The 15,974-nt window shown below is 38.4% G+C and overlaps 1 pseudogene; it reads left to right on the top strand.

The window, feature by feature from the left end:
- The first annotated feature begins 517 nt into the window (after positions 1–517).
- LOC118705775 lies at positions 518–2,467 on the top strand (annotated as a pseudogene).
- Positions 2,468–15,974: the final 13,507 nt, after the last annotated feature.

Genomic DNA, 15,974 nt, shown 5'->3' with positions numbered 1-15,974 from the left:
AGCAGAGTTATCCAGGGAGAGAATGAAAGGAGACAAACCCTTCTCTGAGTGAAGGGGAAAGCCATTAGATGGTTTTGAGCAAAGGAATAACATAAGCTGACCTGATTTTGAACAATTACCACCATGCCTCATTTCATTGTGCTTCAATCTGCAGATATTGTATTTATTACAAATTGAAGGTTTGTGGGGACCCTGTATTGAGCAAGCCTGTATTGAGGTGCCATTTTTACAACAGCATTTGCTCACTTCATGTGTTTGTGTCACATTTTGGTAATTCTCACAATATTTCATATTTTCTCATTATTATTGTATTTGTTGTGGTGATCCATGGTCAGTGATCTTTGATATTACCATTGTAATAGGGTACCACCAACCGTGAAACTTGCTGACTTAATAAATGTGTATGTTCTGACTGTTCCACCAACCTGTCATTTCCCTGTCTCTCTCCTTCTCCTGGGGCCTCTTGCTATTCCCTGAGACACACGATATTGACATCAGGCCAATTAATAACCTTAAAATGGTCTCTAAATATTTAAGTGAAAAGGAGAGTCACATATCTCTCACTTTAAATCAAAAGCTAGAAATGATTAAGCTTAGTTAGGAAGGCATGTGGAAAATTAAGATAAGGTGGAAAGCTAGGCCTCTTGTACCAAACAGTACCAAATTGCGAATGCAAAGGAAAAGTTCTTGAAGGAAATTAGAAGTGCTACTCTAGTGAATACAGGAATTATAAGAACATGAAATAGCCCTATTGCTGAGAAAGTCTTAGGGTCTGGACAGAAGATCACACCAGCCAGAACATTCCCTTAAACCTAAAGCTAACTCAGATCCAGGCCCTAAATCTCTCCAGTTCTATGAAGGTCGAGAGAGGTGAGGAACTTGCAGAAGAAAAGTTTGAAGCCAGCAGAGGTCAGTTCATGAGGAAATAAGCAGGCTCCATAACGTAAAAATGCAAGGTGAAGCAGCAAATGCTGATGTAGATGCTGCAGCAAGTTATCCAGAAGTTCTGGCTAAGATAATGAAGGTGGCTACACTCAACATCAGACTTTCAATGTAGTTAAAACAACCTTATATTGGAAGAAGATGCTATTTGGGATTTTCAGAGCTTGAGAGGAGAAGTCATTGCCTGGCTTCAAAGCTTCAAAGGACAGACTGACTCTTATTAAGGGCTAATGCAGCTGGTGACTTTAAGCAGAAGCCAGTGCTCACTTTCCAGTTGAAAATCCTTGGGCCCTAAAGAAGAATGCTAACTCTCCTCTGCCTGTGGTCTGCAAATGGAACAACAAAGCCTGGATAACAACATGGTTTATTAAATATTTTATGCTCACGATTGAGACCTACTGCTCAGGAAAAGAAATATTCCTTTCAAAATATTACTGTCCAAGAGCTCTGATAGAGATGTAAAAGATTAATGTTTTATTTTAGATATATATTATTGATTTCAGAGAGGAAGGAAGAGGGAGAGAAAGATAGAAACATCCATGATGGGAGAGAATCATTGATTGGCTGCCTCCTGTATGCACCCCAGTGGGGATCGAGCTCACAACCCAGGCATGTGCCCTGATTGGGAATAGAACCGTGACCTCTTGATTCATAGGTCAGTGCTCAACCACTGAGCCACGAGGGCCAGGCAAGATTAATGTTTTCATGCCTGCTTATACAACATCTATTCTGCAGCCCATGGATCAAGGAGTACTTTCTAATTTCAAGTATTATTATTTAACAAATACACTTTGTAAGGCTGTAGCTGCAAGAGAGTGAATTCCTGATGGATCTAGGCAAAGTAAATTGAAAACCTCTGGAAAGAATTCATCATTCTAGATGTCATTAAGAACATTCATGATTCATGGGAAGAGATCAAAATACCAACATTAACAGGAGTTTAGAAGAAGTTGAATCCAACCCTCACAGATGACTTTGAGGGGTTCAAGTCTTCAGTGGATAAAGTAACTGTACATGTGATGGAAATAGCAAGAGAAAAACAGAATTAGAAGTGGAGCCTGAAGATGTGACTGACTTGCTTCAATCTCCTGATAATATTCTAGTGGCTTCTTTTTATGGATGAGCAGAGAAAGTGGTTTCTTGATATGGACTCTACTCCTGATGAAGATGCTGGGAAGATTGTTGAAATGACAACCAATAACTGGGAATGTTACATAAACTTAGGTGATAAAGCAGCAACTGTGTTTGAAAGAATTGATTCCAATCTTGAAAGAAGTTCTGAGTGCAAAATGCTCTCAAACAACATTGAATGCAATGGAGAAATTGCTCTGAAAGTAAGAGTCTATTGGTATGACAAATCTCATTGCTGTCTTAAATTGCTGCAGTCACCCCAGCCTTCAGCAAGCACCACCCTGATTAGTCAGCAGGCATCATCATCAAGGCAAGTCCCTCTACCAGCAAAAAGATTACAAATCACTGAAGGCTCAGATGATGGTTACCATTTTTTAGCAATATAGTATTTTTTAATTAAAATATATAAATTTTTTTAGACATAATGCTTTTGCATACTTAATAGGCCACAGTATAGCATAAAAATAACTTTTATATGCACTTGTAAACAAAAAAAATTTATTTGCTTTTTTACAGTATTTGCTTTATTGAGGTAGTTTGCAATCCAACCTGTAATTTCTCTGAGTTATGCCTGTACTTGGTTACTATATGGAAAATAGATTATAGGAGGGCTAAGAGAGAGACCTCTAAGATGCTATACCTCAGGCAAGAAATGATAGTGATTATAGTCACAAGGTGGTAGATATACAATTTCATTAATACATTAGAGGCCCGGTGCACAAAATCCATGCATGGGAGGGATGGGGTTCCTCAGCCTGGTCTGCACCCTCTCATAATTCAGGACCCATCGGACATCCCTCTCACAATACAGGACTGCTGGTTCCTAACTGCCTGCCTGATCATCCCTGACCACTCTGCCTGCCTGCCTGATCATCCCTAACAGTTCACCGGCCTGCCTGATCTCCCGCTTACCTGATCACACCTAACCGCCTCTGCCTCACCCCCACCACAGTGGCTTCATCCAAAAAATTGTCTGGAAGGATGACCAGAAGGTCATTTGGCTGTCCAGTTTAGTTAGCATATTACGCTTTTATTATTATAGGTAGGCAGCAGAATTCTAAATTTGAGCTGCTGCTATTTGGAAATACCAATGTGTGAAGGCTAGTGTTTATGCCATAGGGGCTTGACTAAGGCTTATGCATGAACCCAAGTAAGCATTCTTAGAAGTCCCTGAAGGGGACAGACAGCAGGATCTATCAGAGACTTTGCAATCATGATGACTACATTTATAATCACAGCTTGAAAAGCCTGAGATGTTCAAGTTTCGTGGCTATAGAGAAAAGATGCAGGACCAAAAGGCACATAGTGAACACTGCTGTCTAAGAAAAGGGAGCAATGGCTTTTCTAGTCTGTCTCTAACATTATCCCAGGTAGGCAAGTTCCTGCCATATTTTCACATTTAGCCTATCTGGCACATATATCCTTAGGACGTAGATGGATGCAGCAAGCTGTGTTGGTGTCAACAGCCATTAGTATCATCCACTGTAGCCTTCTTGCACTGATTTCATGGTCAACTAGCAACCTAATTATAATGCAGCTTCCTATGGAGATTTTCCTATAAGTGAGTTCCACACTAGTGATCATGAACTTTAAAATTTGCTTGATAGTTATGATTTTCATTGTAAATTAATAAATTGGTTCAAAGTTGTATTTATGTGAATTCCATATGTCTAACAAATCAATCCTCTTTCATCTCAGCTCTCAGAAAACTCCAGGTTTCTGTCTCGCTAAGTGGAGGATCAGGCTCTGAATCGATGGCAAAGAGAGGTCCAGCACAAGTCGCAGACCAGTCTCTGAGGTGATTTGAGTTGGATTTTGACAAGGGAATAGGAATTTACCTGGTGAGGAATTCAGAAGGAAACCTGAAAGAACAAAGTGTGAAAACCACAGAGGCAGGAAATGAAGTATTTTGTTCACATAACCTTTAACCTAAATGAAGCAGAAACTGAGCATTGCTTTGAGCGATGATGGGAGATAAGTTGGGAAAAGCTGTTTGTGGTCAGATCATCCGCTGAATGCCATAATGAAAAAAATTGGATTCTATCTTAAGGCCAGAGAGAGTGAAAGCTATTTGTTCACAGAAGATAAATAGAGATTGGTTTTAGACAAATGTCTCTGGTGATGCTGTGGAGCACAGATGGAGTGGACAGAGACTGGAGGAACTGGAATGAGTTAGGAAGGGTCTCAGTGGGAAAGTGCATGAACCTGAACAAACTCAGTGGCAATGGCAGGGAAGATAGAGAATGAGCAAGACCATGTAAAACAGACCATATGTAAGCATTAGTGGAGAAGCATGCATAGATTTAGCTTAGCCACATAATCGGAGAGCAAGGTCATTAACTGAGATGGAAATTGAGATGGAGAAGCAGGTTTTAGAGTGGAATATATTGAGTTCAGTTTTGAACATATTAATTTTGAAATATCTGTGCTTCATCCAAGTGGAGCTATCCAGAAGGCAATGGAAACACAATTCCGTGGTTCAGGAGAGCCATATGGGCATAAGTTATAACTTTGGGAATTGTTATAGATGATAAGCCAAATTATAGAAGTTGATAAGTTAGAATTTGGCAGTAGTGTGGGTGGTTTCAAGGAATATTATTGATAAGATTAAGGATGAAATTCTGGTGGCCTAGTACACATACCAATATTTATAATATTGGCAGAGGAAGAGGAGCCATCATTAAAAGATTTTGAAAAATAACCAAAAATCTGGGGAGTCAAATACAATGTTATAAAAGACAATGGAAATGAATATTTTAGAATCTAAAAACAAGTCAGCATTACCAAATGCTCCAGAGTGGGCTAAGAGAATAAGAGCTGAAAAGAGGCTGCTCCATTTAAGCAGCCAAGTCGTCGGAGATCTTTGCCAGAACCGTTTCAATGGAGGAATGGGAGCAGAAGTAGGTTGCAAAGACAGCATTTGAGCATAACTCTTTCAAGAATAAAGCTTTTTAAAAATAATAAAACAAATAAACAACAACAACAAAAGAAGTTTGACAGTTAAAAAAAAGAAATGAAATGGCTACTCTGAAGGAAGCAGGATCTCAGGAAGCCCCCAGACTGAAGACCTTGCATCTGTTTCTTCTTTATTCTCTCAGTCTAGTAAGCAAACATGTACGATTGGTATTTCATTTAAATTCTGTTCAAGACTTACTCTTCTCTTTTCTGCAGTTGCTTGTCAAGACTTCTTTGTCTCTGACCTGCTTTCAGTCCTCCCAACTACTCCCCCTGCTTCTGCTTGCTCTCCAAGCCATACTCCACCCCGCTGCCAAATTAATCTTCTAGAACATCAGTTGTTTCATGTGAGTCTCCATTTAAAAAGCTTCAGCAGGAAACTAGATCTTAAAAGTTCTCATCGCACAAAGAAAATTGCAACTATGCATGATAATGAATACCAACGAGATTTATCATAGTGCTTATTTTGCAACATATGCAAATATTAAATCATTATGTTGTACACCTGAAGCTAATGTAATGTTAACCATCAATTATATATCATTTAATAAAAAGAAAATTTCAGGTGAGTGAGAAATGATCAACCAAAGAACTTGTACACATAGCTGCATAACCCATGGACACAGACAACAGAGTGGTGAAGGCCTGGGATGGGAGGGGGAGGGTTAGAAGGGATCAATGGGGCTAAAGGGGGAACATATGTAATACTTTCAACAATAAGAATTTTTTTTAAATGAAGTGGAATCACACAGTAAAAAAAAATAAAAGAAAGAAACCTTCAACAGTTCCTCTCTCTTATACTCTTCTTAAGCCTGAAATTTGACATTTGGCCAGGATTGGTCCTCCGCATACATCTTATCATCATCTTCCCCTCTACTTCAGCCAAAATGGACTTCTCACTGTTCTTAAATTCCAAGTCACTGAGCACACTCATCTTCCTTCTGACTGATACACTGTCTGCATTTTCTCAGGTAATCAAGCCTACTCATCCTTCAAGACTAAATTAATTTACAAGTTTTCTGTGAAAAAGAAAGAGTAGGAATAATTACTAAACAATTTTGTCTGTTTTACCTTTCTGGTGCGCTAGAAGGAAGAAAAGTGGGGGAAGGTATGGGGAATTGATTAAGAAAATAAATAAAAATGTCTACATCAATGTAGAGATCAATAACCATACGATTTTGAAAAGTGTTATTCCTGTCCATGCATTTATATACTTTTGATATTAAAGTTTTCTCTTCACTTCAAAGAGTAATATCTTGTTTTTACAGCAGCATAGCAACTCCTGTATTAAAGGTCTCTAGACTGCTACTGAACATATGAACAACTGCAATGTGATAGATTTTGGATCCAGCTTAGGGATTCAAGCATTAGAGAAAAATACCTGGGGAGCTTTTCAAAATTACACACATTCCTGGAGATCCCATTATCATCTCCTGTGGGGGCTAAGCCCCCACCTGAGAATCCGTGGTTTATGTCTTCTTACTGATGAGTGTACCTCTGGGCTCAGGAATGGGTTTGAGAATGACTACAGGCTATTTTGGGTGGGAAAAGGCAGAAATTTCAGGTTAGTTATTCCCAGTGAAAAAGAAATCACACAAAAATGAAAGCAATTAGTTGGGTGACTCAGTTCCTCAGGATATAAAGAATAGCTCCAGGAAAGTGATAAATAGTATAAGGAGAGCCCTCTCCCTTATAAATTAATTGCAAAGGAATTTGAAAAATATGTAAGGAATGTAATAATCAAAGTAAAAATAAATCAGCCAACAGACTGTCTCCAATCTGTTGGGTGATATATTTAGCATATTTCACAATTAAGTAAACTGACTTTTAAAGTTGTTGGTTTTTTTTTAAAAATATATTTTAATTGATTTCATAGTGAAGAAAGGAGAGGGAGATAAAAGCATCAATGAGAGAGAACCATTGATCAGCTAGCTCTTGCACACCCCACATGAAGGATCGGGCCTGCAACCCAGACATGTGCCCTGACCTGGAATTGAACTGTGACCTCCTTGTTCATAGGTCCACGCACAACCACTGAGCCACGCCTCTGGCCTTAAAGTTGTCTTGAGACTCTAAATTACTATTTAGGTTTTTTTAATGACTATATAGCACTCTATATTATTCATTGCTAATTACACTGACCCTGCTGTGTCCTGTAGACAGGCAATATTGCTTTTCCTGCTATACTGTATTAATAGTTCTTAATGATATAATAGAATTCCATCAGAGCAATCTTTTTTTCCCCCCCAGTTTATGAATACCAAACAGCCCCAAGCTGTTTTGATGACTAATACCTTAGACCTGTGTTATCATTGTTTACTCGTAGCAATTATAGCCAGTATTTATTTAGCACCTTAAATTTTAATGGCTTTGTATTTATTTTTGTTAACAAAAGCAAACAGAACTCTTTGCAATAAGTAGGCACCTAGCTCTAATGAAAAATACTAAGGAACCGCCAAAATTGGTTTGGCTCAGTGGATAGAGCGTCTGCCTGGGGACTGAAGGGTCCCGGGTTTGATTCCCATCAAGGGCATATATGTACCTTGGTTGCAGGCACATCCCCAGTGGGGAGTGTGCAGAAGGCAGCTGGTCGATGTTTCTTTCTCATTAATGTTTCTAGCTTTCTATCCGTCTTCCTTCCTCTCTATAAAAATCAATAAAATATATTTTTAAAAAAATACTAAGGAACCAAAAGTTCAAATTCTATCCCAGAATTTTAAAATTAGAGGAGACTTGGGTTAGATATCTCCTGCTTCGTTGGCTTTTGTGGTGGGGTGCTTCTCCTTTTTCCATATCCCTCACGGAAAGGGAGAAGGGCAGGTTCCTGAGTGGAGGAGCTGGGGATTAAGAAAAAAGGAAGAAAGAGACAAGAGGCAGAAATAGATCCACAAGCTGAGTGCCGGGGGGAGGCTGTCACTCTGATGGAGGGACAGTCACACTCACAGACAATGCACAGCACATTTATTTGTCCTCCAAAGTACAAAGGGGTTTCACTGGAAAACTTAGGACCAAAGGATCTTGGGTGGGCCGAGGTCCTAGTCATTCCCTCTTTCCTGGTGCTAGACTGGGTTTATATCTCAAAGCCCTCTCCTGAAACCTGGACAAAGGTCAATCATGACTGATAACACCCCCTGCCTTCTTGGGGGGTTGTAACTGGCAACAGGACTCTGCCAGTGCCATGGGCTCAGCTGCTAAGAATTAAAAGAATGTCCATGTGCCTTCCCAGAGGGCCCTCTACAAGCTTTCACTCTTGATGGGTGTCAGAATCACTTGGGAGCTTGTTACACATATGGATTCCCACATTGGAGGGTTTTTATGAGGTCCAAAAATACTGCATTGAAAGTCAGAACTCAGGATGGTCTTTGAACTCCACTTTGAAAATTACTGAGCAACCCCCTCACTTACACATGAAGAAACTGAGCCCTATCGTGGGTAAGTGACTTACCCAAGGTCACACAGCCGGCTGATGTAGCCTCTCGGCTCTGTGCTCTCCCCACCCTGACACCCTGCCTGTTTAGACTGACCTCCTCCTGGGTTCCTACAAGAAGGCAGTCCCCTCAATAGTACTCCCACGAAAGTAAGTTTACAGAGATATTCTGCAGGTGTCATAGGCCAGAAAGAAGTGACCACTGTGTGAATAATAGCGGGGGGGGGAGGGGGGACTGTTACTTTAAAGGGAGTACAAAAGATGCAAGCACCGCCGAAACTGGTTTGGCTCAGTGGTAGAGCGTTGGTCTGAGGACTGAAAGGTCCCAGGTTCGATTCTGGTCAAGGGCATGTACGTTAGTTGTGGGCACATCCCCGGTGAGGGGTGTGCAGGAGGCGGCTGGTCGATGTTTCTCTCTCATTGACGTTTCTGGCTCTCTATCTCTCTCCCTTCCGCTCTGTAAAAAAATCAATAAAATATATATATTTTTAAAAAAGATGCAAGCACCAATGGAACCTTAGGGCAAAATGCTAAGGGCTTTGTGAGATAGACAAAGACTGCTATGAAATGGCAAGTTTACTCATTTACCCACTTAATGTCACTAAAATCGCAAGATAATAATAATAATAATAATAATAATAATAACAACAACTAGATTTGTGCTGCTGAACCTAAATATCAGAAAGGCTACACCCAGAACTTATCTTTCTGAATTTCAGTTTCTTATCTAAAAACAGTATGTTAAACCTACATGCCACATAGAATTATTTTGAGTATAGTAATACTACATGAACAGTGTTTTATGCTGTCCTAGCACATGGTGAATAAAAGTTATAATTTAAAATATATATTATTATATGCTGGGAGAGCCAGGAAGATTGTAATTATATACATACCAAAGTAGAATCATTGGTTCCTCTCATCAGCAGAGTGCTATAGAAATTACAAAGCATGGCAGAGGATATAAGAAAGATTAAGGAGTTTTATGAGAGCAACTCTATGTAATAACAGGGATGGAGCTAATGGAGCATAATAATAAACAAAAGAAGGTAGACACAGTATCATAAACACTATGATTCCATTTGTAAGGATTAAGAACCAACAACTAAACTATGTAGTTTGGTAATACATTGTTAGGAAGCCAAGCTAGAAAGCAAAACAAGGAATTAGCAAAAACATGAGGATAGACAGTGGTTCCTTGTCAAAGGTGCCGAGGGGGTTGCTCCAGGAAAAGCGCATTGCTGGCCTCTATTTCTTGGCCCGGGTGGTGGTTACACTGGTCTCCCCTTTGAAACACTTGTCTATTTTTGTTTTACACATTTCTGTGTATGTATATTTCAAAATCAAATTTAAAAAGTTTTTTAAAAGATAAATTTAGTAAATAAAACCCAAAGGAGGCACTAGATGTTCCTATTATTTTTGTTTGAGTTGTGTCTTTACGTGGACTACTAGGATAATAGAGAGCTGCTGTGCAGCAGGTTTATGTAAATATTTATCTGTGTACTGGCCCAGAGGACTCACACCTGGAGGTATTGTGATGTTTAATTGCAAAGCATTTGACCAGAGGTTGCCAGGATCCACTCAACACTAAATATATAACCAATCTAATTCCATATGATTTATTAGTTCAGAGCTGATTATATTCAAAATCATCATAGTCTTAAAAATAGCTATGTTTGCTTGTCCCAACACTGTTTGCAGCCATAGTTTCTATGGTTCCCAACCGCATATGAAGAAATAACATATGTCCTAAAATGGAAGATGAGTCATTTTCTGAGTTTTACAAAGGCAAACATTGCCATGTTGCCACTTTGAAGGATCCCTGCATTTATTTTGCTTTTGATGTATTTCACCAGAGACTAAACTAAAACTTTAAACAAGACATTCGAGGATGAAAATGTAGTTAATAGTCAATAGCTATGGTATATCATTTTATTTTCTTTTTTACCACTTCATTATTTTAATTAAATAGCACTGTTTTAACCTCTAGATAAGACTGCTTTGAATTGTGTGTCCATGTGTATTGTTATTATTCATTTTATTATAAAATAATTAAAAATTTAAAATAAAAACAATTTGTTATCAGAGTTGGTAACAACTCCTTCCGTTGAATTCTTAAAATGTTTCTAATTTCCTGTGATTTATTACCAGAAGACGGAAAATGGACCCAACCTAATAATGTGCTACTTCCAAATTAATTAATTGTTTTTTCTTTAAAAAATATATATCATACAAATAAGAAAGTATAATTTATACATGCAGTTTAAAGAATAAACATGCATGTACACACAACACAACTTAAGAAAAAACACATAGTAACTAAAATCTTTGTTCCCTTTCTCCTTTTTAAGAGACAAGCACTATCCTGAATTTCATCAATCTCACACCATGCTTTTCAGTTTTACCACATGTATGCAGTACATATAATTATGTCTATTGTTCATTTTTACATATTTTTAAAAATTATATAATTAAAATCATGTACTAGTTTTCTTCAATAAACTTTCTTTATTCATCATTGTACTTTTTATTTACCATGCTGATAAATCTATCTGTTCTCAATGTGTATTCAATTGTATTAATATTAATATATATCATAAAGTATTCATCTTATGTTCATACTTATAGAAGGCTCTTGGATTGTTACCAGATTGAGAGCTAATGATGCTGTAAGTGTAAACACTCTTAGTCATGTCTCTTGGTATTCCTGTGCAAACATTTCTTAGAAGTGAATATCTAGGTGTGGAATTCTTAGGTAATAGGTATGGATATCTTTAACTTTAGTACGTAGATAATACAAATTGTTTCTCCAAAGTGGTTATACAAGTTTACACTTTTCATTCCCACAGTTAAAATAAAGCAACAATTTTAACTTTCTCTTGTTGATTGTCTTGGTTACAAGTATTGAAGCAAATTCTAGAAAGAGAAAATAATTGGCTCACATAACCAAACAGTAGACAAGGAAAAGGTAGAGTTGGCCTGGGGGGTTGATTGGAAGCAAAATTTTTAATTTCATTAGAATATTTCTCTAGTGCTTATTTCTGCTTCTCAATGAATGATGGTCTCATTCTCTCAGAACAGTTTCTCCATCAAGGAAGGGGCATTGTTTCTGTAGTTCTAGCTTCACCTCTTCCCCATTTCTTCTCAGCTTCAGATTAAAAACTCCAGACAAGCCCTAACTGGTTTGGCTCAGTGGATAGAGCGTCGGTCTGAGGACTGAAGGGTCCCAGGTTCTGAATTCCAGTCAAGGGCATGTACCTTGGTTGCAGGCACATCCCCAGTAGGGGGTGTAAGGAGATAGCTGATCAATGTTTCTCTCTCATCGATGTTTCTAACACTCTATCTGTCTGTAAAAATCAATAAAATATATTTAAAAAAATAAAAACTCCAGCCAAGAGCTCTGACTGGGCCAGTGGAGGTACAAGACCATTCCTTAGGTAATTATGATTAGCAGGTGAGGCACTCTGATTATCTGATTAGGTCACATGACCACTTATGTGGCCAGAGAATAAGAGACTATGTTGCCAGAAAAGATAATAAGCAGATAGCAAATATGCACTAGTGTATGTAAAACCAGTAAAGAATTATAACCAATTGTGTCTTGTGGATTGTGGCTAAATGAAATGTACCTTAGTTTAACCTTACATAGATATAAAGGAAAACACATGGGAACCAGAGGACCAAGGGATTATTACATCTGAGGACTGTGACTCACCATTAGGAAGTCAAGTAAGGCACACCTCTCTCCAGGGACCTAGACATGACCTGTGGAGGAGTTACTAGCAGGAGATGTGGGAATGGAAGGAGTTATCTTCCATGAGACTGAACTTTATTTGGAAGGACTATTTAGGTTACATGCTACAGCAAATTTTAAATGTCATAGGCCTAAAATGTTAATATTTTTCTACTAATCAGAAGCTAGAAGCTTTGCCAAAGACCAGATTTGTTATAGACAGAAATGAATAAATTGCGTATGTTCAGCATAAATGAGCTGTGGTGTAATACGATATGGCTTTTATTTTATTTTTTTTTTTTTTAAATATATTTTATTGATTTTTCACAGAGAGGAAGGGAGAGAGATAGAGAGCTAGAAACGTGGATGAGAGAGAAACATCCACCAGCTGCCTCTTGCACACCCCCAACTGGGGATGTGCCCGCAACCCAGGTACATGCCCTTGACCGGAATCGAACCTGGGACCCTTCAGCCCGCAGACCGACGCTCTACCACTGAGCCAAACCGGTTTCGGCACGATATGGCTTTTAAATTCTCACTTCTTTCTTCTGGCTTATGCATTGCTGACACCACCTCTTTTCTGCCCCTTCTGGCTGCAGCCCTCCGCATCTCTGCTTGGTCCTCTCTCTGCCTCCGCTTTTATGTCACAGAGCCCTGCCACCAGAGAAATTGATTGGCTCACATAACCAAAGGTCATGTGAAGTCAGCATCCTTGCCACCTGGGAAGTAAAAGCCAGGCATACCTCATATTCCTTCACACTTACCATTTCCATGTATAGCAGCCTGACTTCCATCTGCCAAGTTATCATGTGTCTTTATATGTTATTCTTTCTAAAACATCATTTTGCTGATGAAAACATGGATATTGAAGAAAAACTCAAAGGAGAGAGACAAACAAGAGTTAAATAAAGGACACAAAATTACAGGACCTTTCCTAGAAAAATGGGTCAATTTTAAACAAGTAGTTCTCCCAAGATTCAAAGAAACTAAAAGCAATTTGGCCTTCCTAAATTAATAAGCCTGAAAGACTAATAAGAGATTTTTTTAAAAAGAGAGATGAAAAGAAAATAGAAGATGAAAAATGAATTAATAGAAGAATAAAATGAAACTATTACAGATGTGAGCTTCTCATTAGAATCAAAAGGTAAAATAGATATGAATAAAAATATAGTCAAAGACAAAGAGGGCAGGCTTGAGGAATAAAATGAAATGGATAAGAACAAAGAGAGAGAATTATAAAAAGATGATAAATATAGACAACATATAAATAACCACTGTTCTAGAAGAAAATACATGGAATGGGAGGAAAATTCAATATATAATTGAATAAATGTTCCTAAAATTAAGAATCAAAACTATAGATTAAAAAGACATAGTTTAGCCAACACCCCCAAAAAATTGGGTTAAGACTGATTAATCAGACATATCCTAGATAATGGACTTTGGGCAGGAAGTTATAGGAAGTTACACCAGCAAAAACTAAGGAAGCCATGAATCAAGTCACCACAATGAGAAAGAATAGGAGGAAGTGAATTGAAGAGATATTTGGGATCCTGACATGTTGGAAGGCAGCATTGTGTGATTATTAAAAGGCCTGGGCATAAATCCCAGCTCTGTCCTTTACTACCCAGTGAACTGGGTAAATTATTTTGGCTCACTGTGCCTCGTGTTCTTACCTTTAAAATGGAGATAATAATAGCCACCCACATAATTTGGTGACCGAAGATGAAATGAGATGGCACACGTAATTCTCTTAGAAAAATGCCTGGCCCATATTAAGAAGTATTAATTATTATTAATTTTAACAGACAATAAAAATATATAGAAAATTAAATAAATAAATTCAACAGAGCTTGGCAAATCTCTGAAGATGAAAGAATCAGAGAGAGGGAAGATATAAAAATGATTTCTAGATTTCATAGTTAGACAAACTGTAGTGCTTTTCAGTTGGAAGAGAAGGTTATAAAACAGTCCAGTTGGAAAGGGTTCATTTTGAACATTTAATGATTTAACGATAGAGATGATATCTCTATCTTTGGGCAGATAGAGATATTCTGTGGACACCAAGAGCTTAGGAGAGAAGTTGGCCTGGAGGCAGATGCAGATGCCTTTGATGTGAGCCTGAAGCCATGGGTGTGGATAAAATTTCCTGTGTGATGTTACACGTGAGAGAAGAAAAGGGGTGAGAACGGAACCTGTGGAACATCCTAATTTGTGGACTGGGTAGAGGACTAAGGTCTGTCACAAGGGACCAGTAAAAAATAAAGAAGAAGAGGGAGAGGGTAAGTGATGGATCAAAGGCATAAGACTTTGGAGGGCCTGTGATCTAGAACACCGATGAGTGGGTTAGCCTTCCTCGAAGGAGGACACCCCTTCCACTTGCAGAAAAAGTCAACTGTAGAATGTGCATAGAAGCACGTAAGTTTGCAAATGGTAGCAAAGCTGAAAAGGTTCCCGACTCCTGCTTCAGTTTTGTCAATGAAGAAAGAGCAAGGCTATCTGTGGCCAAATGTGGGCAGTCGGTGCAACAGAGGGTTAGGAATAGTTAATGTAGGAGGATAGCCAGAGATGTGCCTTCTCAAAAACCAAAACCAAACAAACCATGTTGCGGGGTCGAACCCCAGGTTCAGAATAAGACTACCAGAGGCTGATGATTGATTAAAAAGCAGGCAAAGATGTATTGACATATCTGTCCAGAACAGCCACAAGAGCACCACACGCAGATGGTCTCCACACTGCACCGTTTCAGGGGTAGGAAGTCCCTTTTAAAGGTTCACCACAGGAATTTTCCTTTGTTCTAAATTCTAAATCTTAAAGACTACATTCTAAAGACTGGGGTCAGCCCACAGGGTGGTTGCTAGTCACATCTTGCTGGACATTGGAATGTGGCCCTATCTTGTGATAGCCAATAACACAGAAGCCGAGCTCAGAGGTTATCTACAGTTTCTATCTCTGAAGGTTACTGAGTTAGTGGGAATTAATCTCTTGTGGTCCTGGTCCCAGGCAAGCGAAAATTGCCTTAGCCACCTGAAAGCTAAGGTAAATAGCTTCCCCCCCCCCTCCCCACCCCCACCCCCGTGTTTAATCAGGTACAAGAGCCAAGCTAGAAGGGTTAAAATTCAAACAGCAGTTTTTACCAAAGTATGGTTGCCACTATATTTCAACCACATGAGGACTCAGCAGACATTTAATGAAAAGTATGAAATTTTCCCTCAAGGAACTTTCCCAGTGTCCTGAAGTGGTTAGATTGATTCAGAATGGAGAATTTGAGATGTGGTATGCAAAATTTAAAACATGGCTATTTTTACCATAACACAAAGGAGAAATAATCAAATTTAGTCCATTTAAGATTTACCTGGCAGTGTAGTATTGGCTTATGATATAGAATACTCATGTACCTATTATCTACTGAAAAGATTTTAATCCAATAACAAAATCTCTCATAGCATACAATAGAAAGAATTTCCTAGAATTTTTTAAAACTAATGAGAAAGAAGGTTGAGTTAACTTGTTAACATGTAAGCTAGCTATTGGAAAAGGAAAGATTATTGTTTTAATTTCAACTACTCTAAATGGTTATAACTGATTATGTAACAAGCTATACAAAGTACAAGTCTTAGTCACAGAAACATCAGTCTCATACCTGAGAATTCACGGTTAGTATGAAAGTCTGGAGGACTTTTTGTCTTCCATCTGAATGGTTTAAACCTCTCATAGAGTGCACTACCAGCATGACAGACATTTTAGAATTAATTATTTTGAATAGTTCATGTAGATAAATGCATT

The sequence above is a fragment of the Pipistrellus kuhlii genome, unplaced genomic scaffold, assembly GCF_014108245.1.
Source record: "Pipistrellus kuhlii isolate mPipKuh1 unplaced genomic scaffold, mPipKuh1.p scaffold_m20_p_5, whole genome shotgun sequence".
Lineage (NCBI taxonomy): Eukaryota > Metazoa > Chordata > Mammalia > Chiroptera > Vespertilionidae > Pipistrellus > Pipistrellus kuhlii.
This window is presented reverse-complemented; position numbering and strand designations above follow the sequence as displayed.